Raw genomic sequence first — 12,482 nt, forward strand, 5'->3', positions numbered from 1 at the left:
TTGATATCCGCCTGACTGAGATTTACAAGGTGACCATAGCTTGCTTCATACCGACAATCTCCGTGGGATTCGACCCTTACTCACGTAAGGTATTACTTGGACGACCCAGTGCACTTGCTGGTTAGTTACACGGAGTTATGAACCATGGTCTTGGCATCATGTTTTTGGCGCCATTTCCAGGGAAAGAAAGAGCAATGAATTCTACATAATTAAAGTGTAATCACGATTCCGCGTACCAAGTTTTTGGCGCCGTTGCCGGGGAAGAAAGAGCCATGAATTTTACATGATCAAAGTGTAATCGCGATTGCGCGTACCAAGTTGCTCACGTTGTCAGGGATTGTTTGAGCCTGGACATCACAATTTCGTGAACCAAGGGGTTCCCAATGATCTTGACAAAGCACGCTCCACTCCTGTCCATCCTCTTCTAGAGGCTTCCACCACTTGGCAAAGTTTTCAAGTTCCTCCTCTTGCCAAGCTTCCTCAAGTTCACATTCTTCTTCACCAATTTTTGCCATCTCTTCCCCATCACTCTCATCATAGATAGGAGGTTTAGTGAAGTCTACTTCATCATCAAGTCCAAGCATATTGGTGAAGGACTCTTCAAACTCGAAAGGGTTGTATGTTGATGCGGAATCATCATATATAAGGGGGCTTGTTGCTCGGGACACTTCTTCCAATTCTTCACTCACAATATGCCTTAGAGGTTGCACATCCTCCTCAACATTGCTTTCTAGTCCATTGGAAGGAGGCTCAACAAGATCATCAAGGGGATAGATCAATGTGGACAAAAAATCACTAATGATGGAATCCACTTCTTGATCGATTTCCTTCAACTCTCTATCCACTTCCGCAAAATCACTCTCCTCTTTAACATCCCTTCCAAACTCTGTGGAAGATGGCTCTCCAACTTGAGATTTCTTTATGTGATCAACATATCCTAAACATCCACCCACTACTTCCTTTTTTTCACTAATCTCTACCTCCTCCTCTTGTTGCACTTTTTGCTTTAACTCCTCTTCCTCACCATGGAGCTTCAAGTTCACTCCCTCATCAGGCTCCTTGATTGTTTCTCCACATTCAACAATGGGAGTACTTAGGATGCATGAGCTTAGGTGGGATGTTAGGTGACTCACAGCTTCTACCATGCTAGCCATCTTTACTCTTAATTCCTTAAACTTATTTTCATTCTCCTCTTGTTGCCTTAAAATATGAGATTCAAGATCTCTCATTTCTAACATGAGGGCTTCATCGGGAGGTGGTGGTGGAAGAGAGGGTTCATTTTTTGAGGGAAGGTTGTTGTAATTGGAAAGTGGTTCATATTGGTGAAATTCTTGAGGTGGTGGGTGTGGACTTTGTGGTTCTTAGGAGTATTGGTGTTGGAATGGTGGTGGTTCTAGGTATGGTTGATATGGTGGTTGGTATGGTGGATGCGGGTTGGGATCATATGGAGGTGGATGATGGTATGGGGCTTGTGAGTATGGTGGAGGGTTATATTGAGGAGGGGGTTCATATGCATATGATGATTGTGGTTGACAACCACAATGAGGGTCATCACACACATTAGATTGGTATGCATCTTGGAGTGGTTCTTGCTCATAGTACATTGGTGGAGGTTGATGCCATGGAGGTTGAGCAAATGCTTGAGGCTCCTCCCACCTTTGGTTGTTCCTTCCTTGATGCATGTTATCATTGTAATTTCTATCTCCTACAACATAGTTAGAACCACACTCATAGCCAAAAGGATGAGAATTCATAGTGTTAAGAGAAAATAAAAAAAAAAACAAAAGCTAACAAGAAATAAAGGAAACTAAGTCCTACAACTAGCAAAAACCAACAAGCAAACCAAAAATCAAGCTATTCACAATATATACAATAGCCAATAACATAGCACTATTGCAATATCCCCGGCAACGGTGACAAACCCCAATTTGACGGTTTGTTTTGTATTGATTTTTGGGGATTTTATCACCTTTTACCCATATTTATTCAAGAAATAGCATGGTTTTGTATATTCTCCTTTAATTGTGCTTGAATGTGAAAACATGCTTTTTAGGACTCAAAATAGCTGAATTTAGTTCACCTTGATTCTATTAGATGCCTTGATATGTTTGTTAAGTGATTTAAGGTTTAGGAGGCAAAGATTGGATCAAGGGAATGAAGAAAGAAAGCATGAAAAGTTGGAGAACTCATGAAGAAATGAAAGAACCGGAAAGCTGTCAAGCCGACCTCTTTGCACTTAAACGACCATAACTTGAGCTACAGAGGTCCAATTGATGCGGTTCCAGTTGGGTTAGAAAGCTAACATCCGGGGCTTCGAAACGATATAAGATTTCTCATAGTTGCTACACGTATGGTGGCGCGCACGCGCAAAGTACGCGCACGCGCCGTTGCTGCCACCTAGTTCACTTAAAGCAAAACGTGGCCAACGAATTCTAAAGCCCTGTGGGCCCAATCCAACTCATTTCTGATGCTATTTAACCCAAGGAGTGAAGAGGGAAACATGTGTTAGTTACCAATTAGTTAGTTTTAGCTTAGTTTAGTAGTGAGAGTTAGTTTCTAGAGAGAGAAGCTCCCACTTCTCTCTAGAATTAGGATTAGGACGGCGCCATTAATTTGATACGCGAATTTCTACCGATTCAGAATTCCACAAAATATTTCCGCTGTTAGTATAGTCCAAACCGATAGTTAATCCTCAAATCAAATTAAATTTGGTTTTGTCACAAGTACAAACCCCAATAAGAATTAACCGAAGTATTTACACTCCGGGTCATCTCACAAGAAATTGCAATGAAGTGGTCAATTATTGGCTATAAAGGAACAGAGGGGTTTTGGTTTATAAGAGCAACAAGAAAAGGTAAATCAAGCAAGTGATTAAAGAAAGCAAGATAAAGAACTCTTGGCTAAGACTTAGGTAATTGAGATCACCATCCTTATCAACAAATCAAATATTGATAATTATAAGGAACCAAGCTCATTATGTCTACTCACTAAAGCCTTAAGTACGTAATGTCTACTCCTAGGCTTGGAGTATGTCAAATGGCTTGATCAACATCAATCCATAAGTCCCAACCTAGCTACTAATTAACTTAGTAGTAAGCTAGAGTCAATGGTTATCAAATTGATCCCCAAGGGTTCTAGAATTACCAATTCAATGAAGTATAAGGACTCAAGATCACTCAATCCCCTTAGCCTAGGCCAAGGGTCAAGAGAACTACTCAAGAACTATAGGAAACATTCTATTAAACACCTAATATGCAATAAAAGTAATCATCACAAAATGCTAAAATTAAAGAAACCCATAACTAACATAAGCAAGAAATCAACAATAACAATGAAGATAAACATAAAAGAGACATGAAAACATAAAATTGTATTAAAAGGAAATTAGATCCAACAATGTTTATCAACATAAAAGATAGCAAAATGAGAATTTAACACTACAACTAAAGAAACAAGATATAAAAATGAGGAATTGTAGAAGACACAAGATGGAATCATGAAATTGAATCAATATCTACAAGATATTAAACTAATCCTAACCTAATTCTAGAGAGAAGAGGGAGCTTCTCTCTCTAGAAAACTAACTAAAGGCTCATGTTGACTAACTAATTGCTCCCCACTTGCTTGGGCTTCAATTCTGCATGAAATACACTCAGAAACAACTTGGATTTGGGCCTGGGCAGCTCAGAAATCGCCCCCAGCATTTTTCCTTTAAATGGGTCACGTGCGAGTATCGGTGCGTACGCGCCATGTGCGCGTGCGTTTCGATTGGCTGTTTCTTCATCCGCGCGTACGCGTCATGTACGCGTGCGCGTCGCTATGCGATGTCGTTTCTGTGCGCGCGCGCCTTGTACGCTTGCGCGTCCCTTGAAGTATTCCCAATCTTTGTTTTCTCATGCATTCTCCACTTTGTATGCTTTTCTCCTCATTTCTTCTATCCCACACTTGCCTTATGAACCTGAAATCACTCAACAAACACATCAAGGCATCGAATGGAATTAAAGTGAGTTAAAATCACCAAATTAATAGCCTAAAAAGCATGTTTTTACACTTAAGCATAATTCAAGGGAGAATTACAAAACTATGCTATTTCATTGAATAAATGTGGAAAAAGGTGATAAAATCCCCTTAAATAAGTACAAGATAAACCACAAAATTGGGGTTTATCAAGGTCATCTGGCACAACCCTACCCGTCACCAAGTGTTGGTCACCCTGACTAAACAACTCTTTGTGGTCACCCTGGCTCGATGCTCAGCACGAGCATCCCACATCTCATGCCAGCCACTCAAGAAATGCGGGAACCACTCGCCTCACCCAAACCAACCATCGTGCCTATGCATCTCGTCGATGTTCAGAGGCCTGGTCGGAATGTGCTACAGGACACCGAACTGATGTAAAACCCGGTTGACCTGATGCCACTCGATGATAGTGAAGCAGAGAAGCAGACATAAAACCGCCGCCGGGGCTTCAGCCTCAGCTATCCCTGGTGGAACAAGACCATGCAGCTATGGATCAGCATAAGGCGTCCAGTCAACCTGTTCACAAAACGCAAGAAGCATCATATACAAGATAATAAGTTAATTAATATAAAATTATAATTCTTAAATCTTTATGACTTACGTTGAGGATGCCGATCCCATTCAGGGTGCGCCTGTAATGCCTAAGCATGTGCTCGCCTTTGGCATTATCTGGACGGTACTCAACTCACCTACAATATTGCAAATGATTACACATTATTTCTCAATTTTATTAACTAATGAAAAAAAAGTACAAAAAACGAATAATACCTCTCAACTAGCGGGAATCAACGAGTATAAAATCCATCTGGCCATATGATGCTTGATTTCTTGTACGGTTTAAAATTTCACAAATGAAATCTCGTTGCAAGTATAGTTATAAACCAACAAAGAATCCTCACATGCAAAAATATTGGTTGTCACAAGTACAAACCCCAATAAGAATTAACCAAAGTATTTAAACCTCGGGTCATCTCACAAGGAATTGCAATGAAGTGATCAATTATTGGCTATGAAGGAATAGGGGGGTTTGATTTTGATATTGACAAGGATATATAAAAGCAAGAAAGTGAACAACAAGAACTAATAAAATAGAGGAAAGAACTCTTGGCTAGACATAGGTAATTTGAGATCACCATCCTTGTCTACAAACCATATATTGATAATTATGAGGAACCAAGCTCATTAAGTCTACTTCCAAAAGCCTTAAGTACGTTTAATGTCTACTCCTAAGCTCGAAGTACGTCAAATGGCTTGATCAACATCAATCCATAAGTCCTAACCTATCTACTAATTAGATTAGTAGTGGGTTAGTGTCAATGGATATCAAATTACTCACCAAGGGTTCTTAAATCACCAATTCAATGAGACCCAATGACTCAAGGTCACTCAATTCCCTTAGCCTAGGCCAAGAGTAAAGAAAGCTACTCAAAAACTAGTGTAAACATTTTATCAAACACCTAGAGTGCAATAGAAGTAAACATCACAAAATACAAGAATTAAAAGAACCCATAACCAACATAAGCAAGAAATCAATAATAGCAACTAAGATCAACAAAAAAGAACATGGAAACTTAAAATTGCATTAAAAGAAATCAAGCTCCAACAATGGTTCATCAACATAAAAGAGAGCAAAACAAGAGATTAACAAGAGAAACTAAGAAGATTAAGACAATAGAACACTAAAATATAATGAGAATTAAAATCAAAACAAGAATTGAAAGAGAAGTTTGAGAGTGATTAACCTAACTTTACCCTAATTTCTATCCTAAATCTAGAGAGATGAGTGAGCCTCTCTCTCTAGAATTCTACCCCTAAAACATGATGGAAACTAAACCATGACTACTTGGTTCATTCCCCCTTCAATCCTTGGGTTCAATAGCATCAGATTTGAGTTGGATTGGGCCCAAAATGAGCTAGAAATCGCTGGCCATCTATCATGGTGCTGCTCCCACCTGCCGATGTAGCCACCAACAGGATTGCCATCAATCTTGAGTTCCAATTGGTAGGCCACGTCCTGCTGGGTGATAGTCATCTTCCCGCATGGTAGATGAAACGTATGGGACTCAGGTCCCCACCTCTCTATCAACGCTGATGCCAATGACCAATTGTGCTTGAACTCCACCATATACGCCACATGCTCAAACCCGGCTCACCTGAGATATGGTCTAATCTGCTCAGGCGGGTGTCTCATCAAATTCTGTCTGGTGCGCAAGATCCGAGGCACCTACCGAATGGAAAAATAAAAATTTTAAACAAAAGAGGCTCAACACATAAAATTACAAATTCACATTTTATTACAATATAATAAACAAGAGTGATAAAAGTGTACCACTCGATCAAATCTGCCGGCAATGTGCTCAGCCTGATCCAATCTGTAAAGCGTATGCTCGTACCTCAATAACTGTTGGTCTATCTAACTACATTCTAGTAAATAAAATAACATAAACTAAACTCAGTTCCTTTCAAATTAACTAAATTTTTAAAAGACATAATTAAACTAAGGGTTAAGTACGATTTTGTTCCCTAAAGTAGGAGCTGAAAATTTTTTTTGTCCTCAACCTTTTTTTTGCTTACAAAATCGTCCCTGAGATTTAACTTATTTTTAAAACTGCCCTTCGAACCAAAATACCCTTCTCCTTCTTTACCAAAATACCCCATTTCTATTCTTCTTTTTTGTTCTTCTCTATCAACAGCAACAACAACAATAAAATCACCAGTAACAACAACAATGAATCAAAAGAAAAAATAATGAAACACAAGAACAATGAATCTGAATTCGAATCCAAATCAAAAGCACAAGAACAATGAATCAAAAGAAAAAACAATGAAGCCATCTCTTCTTTTTTTTTCCTTCTTCAGCAACAACAATGAAGCAGAAGCATAAGCAGAATTAGAAACAAAAGTTGAAGCAAAATTGGAAATAGAAATAGAAGCAGAAACTGAAGTAACAAAAGCATCAAAATTAAAAGAACAAAGAATCAGATACAGAATTAGAAACAGAAACACATCAAAAGCATCAAAATTAGAAACAGAAGCAGAATCAGATGTGAAAGTAACAAAAGTAGAAGAACAAAGAATCAAAATTAGAAATAATGTGATTAACAAAATCAAAATCAAAATCAAAATTGGTGGATTAACAAAATCAGAATCAGAAACATGTGATTAACAATCTGATTAACAAAACCATAAATAGAAGCAAAATTGGGGATAAACGATGATGCGACATGAAGAGGGAGAAACTGTTGCTGCCATTCGTGCATGTTGCGACCGCTGGAAGGGAGCTGGGAACCGTCGTCGTCACGGTGGGTGGAAGCCGTTGCCGTGCATGCCGCTGCCAGTGGAGTAGAACGTGAGGAAAAAGAGCGGCGAGATCTGGCGGCCAGGACCGAACGACGAGCAACAGCGGCGGCAGCGAAGACTGAACGACGAGTAGCAACAGCGGTGGCAAAAAGCAGCGGCGGATTCCTTCCCCTTCTCTTCCCCACCTTCCCTTCCTCCTCTTCTTCCCAAAAAAAGGAGTAATTTGGTAATAAAAATTAAAATTTTGGTAAAAAGAACGATTTTAAAAATAAGTTAAACCTTAGGGACGATTTTATAAGCAAAAAAAGGTTGAGGATGAAAAAAATTTTTGACCCCACCTTAGGGACCAAAATCGTACTTAACCCTTAAACTAACTAATTGTCTACCTTACATCTTAATCAATTTATAAACTTACTAATTAAAATATAGAACAACCACATGAGACCGTCAACTAACCCTATAAAGATATTAATGAATAATTAACTTATAACTTAATTTTATTAATTATGTGTCATTCTAATCTAATCTAATCCAATTACATATTCAACTAACTCTATAAACATACTAATCAATAATTAACCGATAACTTAATTTTACTAACTATGTATCATTTTAGTTACCATCTAACTCACAACTTATGGCTCCATTTGGTTGATGTATATGATGAGACATAGACACAAAGACACAGACATTAAAGACATGGACATAAAATATTTGTGTCTATGTATTATGTTTGACAAAAATAAGGAACAAGACACACATATTTAAAAAATACTGAATTACCCTTCATTCAACCACAAGTTTTACTACATCACTGTACACCCATTATCCTAAACACTACATGTCATCCTCATTAAATTTTTATTTCTTCTAATATTTTTTATTTCTTCCAATATCATCTTAAATTATCATTTAACTAATAAATATATAATTTTTTTAAAAAAATAAAAAACTAAAGCTCAGAATTTATCAAAAATTAATAAAAATTTAAATAAATAAAAAAATTAAATGTACAATATTTTTTTTTGAAGAAAATAGAAGGATAAATTTGGTTGTAGAATCAGAAAAAGGAAGAGGAAAAAGAAAGATTTGGAGAGATAAGAGGACAAATTTAAAAATTGAATAAAGGTAAAAGAGTAAAAAATTAGTGTCTCACAAGTTGTGTCTCAGTGTCTCACCAAATTGGAGGTACACAAATTTAGTGTCTTCGTATTCATTCGTGTCTTCCCGTGTCCTTCAAAAATCTTTGTCTCACTAAACCAAACAGCATACATGTGGCACCGTGTCCATGTCTCAATGAGACATGGACATCAACCAAACACTACCTAAACTAACTATTGCGACTAAACTAATTAATAATTAACTAATAACTTACTCTAATTAACATGTTATAAACAGTAAACAATAACTGTATTTGAAAACAAAAACATAAAAAATCTAACTAATATGTTATATACTCTAACTAACATATAAACAGTAAATAGTAACTCTAACTAACATGTTAAATACTGACCTAAAGCTGCCGATATAGTGCATAACGAATTTTACGGATGTCGAAAAGCAGAAAATCTTAAAGAGAAAACTCTGAATATCACAAGGGAAGGAGAAATAAGAGAGATTTAGAAGGAGGAAAGGGAGGAAATGGATTGGCCCCACGATTTTTATAGTGTGCCGAACTCAACTTGAAGTTCGCCTTGGGATGCGGCAAACTTCATATAAATTATGAAGTTCGCTGGGGGATTTTATAAACCATAAAACACTGGCAAGTGCACCGGGTTGGATCAAGTAATACCTCAAGTGACTGAGGGTCGATCCTACGAAGATTAATGGATCAAGCAAATAATGATCAATTAACTATTCTAGTCAGACAATCAAGAATAATTGTTTGAATAATAAAATAGCATGAAAACGGAAAATTTAACAAAAGCAAACAAAACTTGGTTGAGAAAGTAAGATAATAAAGGTGATTAAGGTATCAAAGATGTTCACTCCTTAGGAAAATCCTTGTATTTATTTATACGAGGTATGCAAGGATTAATCCGGACAAATCATAAATAATCAAATTCCAATTCCTTAGTAATTTAATTTCTCTTTGACTTAATTAACTGCAAATTCCTTAGTCAATTACTTAAGAAAAAGAGGTGAAACACAATTTTAATTCAAATTCAAGTAAGATTCAAAAATAGTCCTTAGATTGAATTATATGTCACGTATTCAAGCTAGTCCTAACAATTAAAACTCATAGTGTCGCACACTTTTTAAACCTATTCCTAGTGTAATAAAAAAGTAGTGTGAAAGAGTTTTTAAACTAATTCAAATATTAATTTTTTCCAAAACAATAATCCAAAACGGAGTTAGAATATTTTTCAACAATTCTAAATCTTAAGGGATGAAGAACGAAAACTCAATCATGAATTAAATCAAAGTATAAACCTCATATAAAATAGAACACTTAGATTAATAACCCATAAAAAGATTAACAAAGCTCCTAACCTTAACCAAGGAGATTAGTGGCTCATGCTTGAGAAAACAAAAACCAAAAATATGAGAAAATGGCCCAGGGCTAATCCCTCGGATGCTTTTAGGATCCTTATATACTAAGGGAAAATAAACTAAATTATTAAATTCAAACTTAAATTTAAAAACAAAACAAAATCAAATCAAATCAAATCAAATCTTCCGCGTTAAATCTTCAACTTTGTATCTTCTTTTCAAAGATTTGGTGGTCTCAAATTGTATTCTGAATGGGCTTGGAGTAGCAAAAAGGATTAATTATAAAATTTGGGCCAATTGACATGCTTTTCCTATGAAATGTCACGTTTTGCATGCAGGAAGCATGCATTCCTGGAGGTGGGTCTTCATTGGCATGTAACACCCCCTTATGGTGTGTGGAATGCCCAGCTTTTGTCTCGGTGTGTGGCATGCCATGTGTTGCCGTTTAATGCCCTTGTATTCTGGTTCCTGGAACTCCAAGTGGGGTCTTTAAAGGGGTCTTCTGAAAATTTGGCCCAGTGTGTAACGTTGGTTTTGGTGTGTGACACGCCACACAATAAAACATAGTCCTAGGTGGTGGAGATGGCGTGTGACACGCCCAAAGTGTGGCATGCAACATCCTTGTTAATTTTGCTCAAAAAGGGCTTGAAGGCGTGTGAGAGCTACACGCCCTTGTAACTTGGCGTGTAACACACCATATTGATTTATGATTCACTTGGTTTTATGCATGCTTTGCTTGCTTCTTAATATATTAATGTCACCCGCATGCTTTATACTTAGTTCATATTAATAATCTCATGCATGCCTCCTTTAATTTGATTCATGCCAATTAATTAGCACATGCATGCCTCGATGATTAACATGCTTCTTTGGGTCTTTCTTCGTGTTTCATGCCTGCATGCTTGTATCTAATACTTCATATAACGTTATTGATATTGGCGTGTAACACATTGTTGAGTGGCATGTGAGACGCTCACATTCACCGGGTCGCGTGTACGCGTAGGGGTGGCAGGAGTACCAGAACTCGCGGGTATCCGACCCACCCCTACCCGACCGGGGCAGGTTTAAATTCGACCCAGATCCCAGAAACACACACAGCAACCATCCCTCATACCCACTTACCCATATCACAGAAACACACACAGCAGCCACCTTGCTCACCGTCGTTGCTCAGTTGCTCACCTTGCCGCTCTCCCTCACCGAACTCACTTCGCTTGCACTTCTCTCGTTTGCCGTCACTCTCTTCGCCGCTCGTCTCTTCGAGTTGTGGTCTCCGTTCCCTCCTTCCTCTGTCGTCACGTCACTGGTTAGCAGCAAGCACTCCTCTTTCACTCACTACTTATAGTTTATTGGCTTGCTCTGCGCTTCTTGCCTTCTCCAGATTTGTTTTCTTTGAGTTAATTTATAATTTATTTTTGTATGTTAAAACAGTTAAACTTGCCTTTTGTATGTAATTTATTTTTGTTTTCTCTGAAATTATCTATTACTTCTCATTTTTTATGTTAAATATATATCATATGGCTTTCCTGTTTAAGCATTGTTTATGGCTTTCCTGTTTAATAATTTCTAGGAATCAAGATACTTGTGGTAGTTATAAAATTAAAGGATGATTATTAAGGTTTTCAAGTTTTCTTTTGGGTCTGATTTAGAGTCAGTCAATGAATGTTATCCTTCTGTATATTCTTGTGATTTGTGCTTGATTAGTTATAACTGATTTCAATCTAACACCATCAAATCATCATGCTTGCTATGTATACACATGAAATTCATTTAGGTAATGTTTACTCCCACTTTTCCCCTGACCAAACATACCCTTAGGCCTTAATGTAGTGTTTTCACCCAAGATACCTTTAAAATAGGCAAGTTCAATCATAGTTCTAATGTGAAATAGTGTAGTAGAATAATTGTTAATAGAAATCAATTGTTGACCTAATCAAACTAGATGACAATAGGGGTCTACTTGGTTGAAAATCATTTTCCCTTGCTGCTTATAATGACATATGAGAATGAGTGATTCACTTGGCTGATATTTATCATACCTCTATAACGTGCATGATTTTCACTTAATCTTTCTCTTTAGCTCTCTTATGGTTTCTAATTGGGTTTTGCATCCTGTGGACAATGGAACTTGTTCACATGAAAGGTACTAATGAATTTGATTTTGCATTGTGTTCTAAAGGTTGCACAATCTTTTCTTCCATTAAGTTGCTCCTCATTTTAAGAAGATTTTGTTACTCTTATTTTATACCATGAATTTTATTAGAATTAACATTGAATAAACTAAAACATTTTTTGAAAGTTAGTTCTTGCCAAGCATATTTAAGTATTTAGAGAAGAGACTCCAATGTGATATTATTTATCATATTTAAGTTAGTTCTCATTAATTTATTAATTGTTATCTCTTTGATTTTCAGGTTTGAATTTTGACCTCCAAACTTTTAATGATGATGAAGATGTTGAAAGTGATCAAGTATAAGGATTGAAGACTCTTATATTTAATTATGTAATATTTTTATTATGGTGTTAAATTTGTAGTAATCAAACATTAACTTTTTTTACTCTCAAGTTATTTGACATTGTGTGAATTTTATGTTTGTATTTTAATTTAAGTATGAATTTTAAATTTTTATCTTAATTTATATATGAACATTTAAAAATTAAAATGTTAT

The 12,482-nt window shown here is 36.7% G+C and overlaps 2 long non-coding RNA genes across 3 annotated transcripts; one reads left to right on the forward strand and one right to left on the reverse strand.

Annotated features, from left to right (window-relative positions):
- Positions 5,739 to 10,318, reverse strand: LOC110268046. Of its 2 annotated transcripts, XR_002356080.1 has the most exons (4): positions 9,814 to 9,882; positions 8,834 to 9,134; positions 6,350 to 6,444; positions 5,739 to 6,244 (listed from the first exon to the last, which is right to left on the reverse strand). It is a non-coding gene; the product is annotated as an uncharacterized LOC110268046 (long non-coding RNA). The 2 variants fall into 2 exon arrangements; XR_002356079.1 differs by lacking the exon at positions 8,834 to 9,134 and having other exon boundaries at positions 9,814 to 10,318.
- LOC110268045 lies at positions 10,598 to 12,387 on the forward strand. Its single transcript, XR_002356078.1, has 2 exons — positions 10,598 to 11,119; positions 12,228 to 12,387. It is a non-coding gene; the product is annotated as an uncharacterized LOC110268045 (long non-coding RNA).

The sequence above is a fragment of the Arachis ipaensis genome, chromosome B10 (genome assembly GCF_000816755.2).
Source record: "Arachis ipaensis cultivar K30076 chromosome B10, Araip1.1, whole genome shotgun sequence".
NCBI lineage: Eukaryota > Viridiplantae > Streptophyta > Magnoliopsida > Fabales > Fabaceae > Arachis > Arachis ipaensis.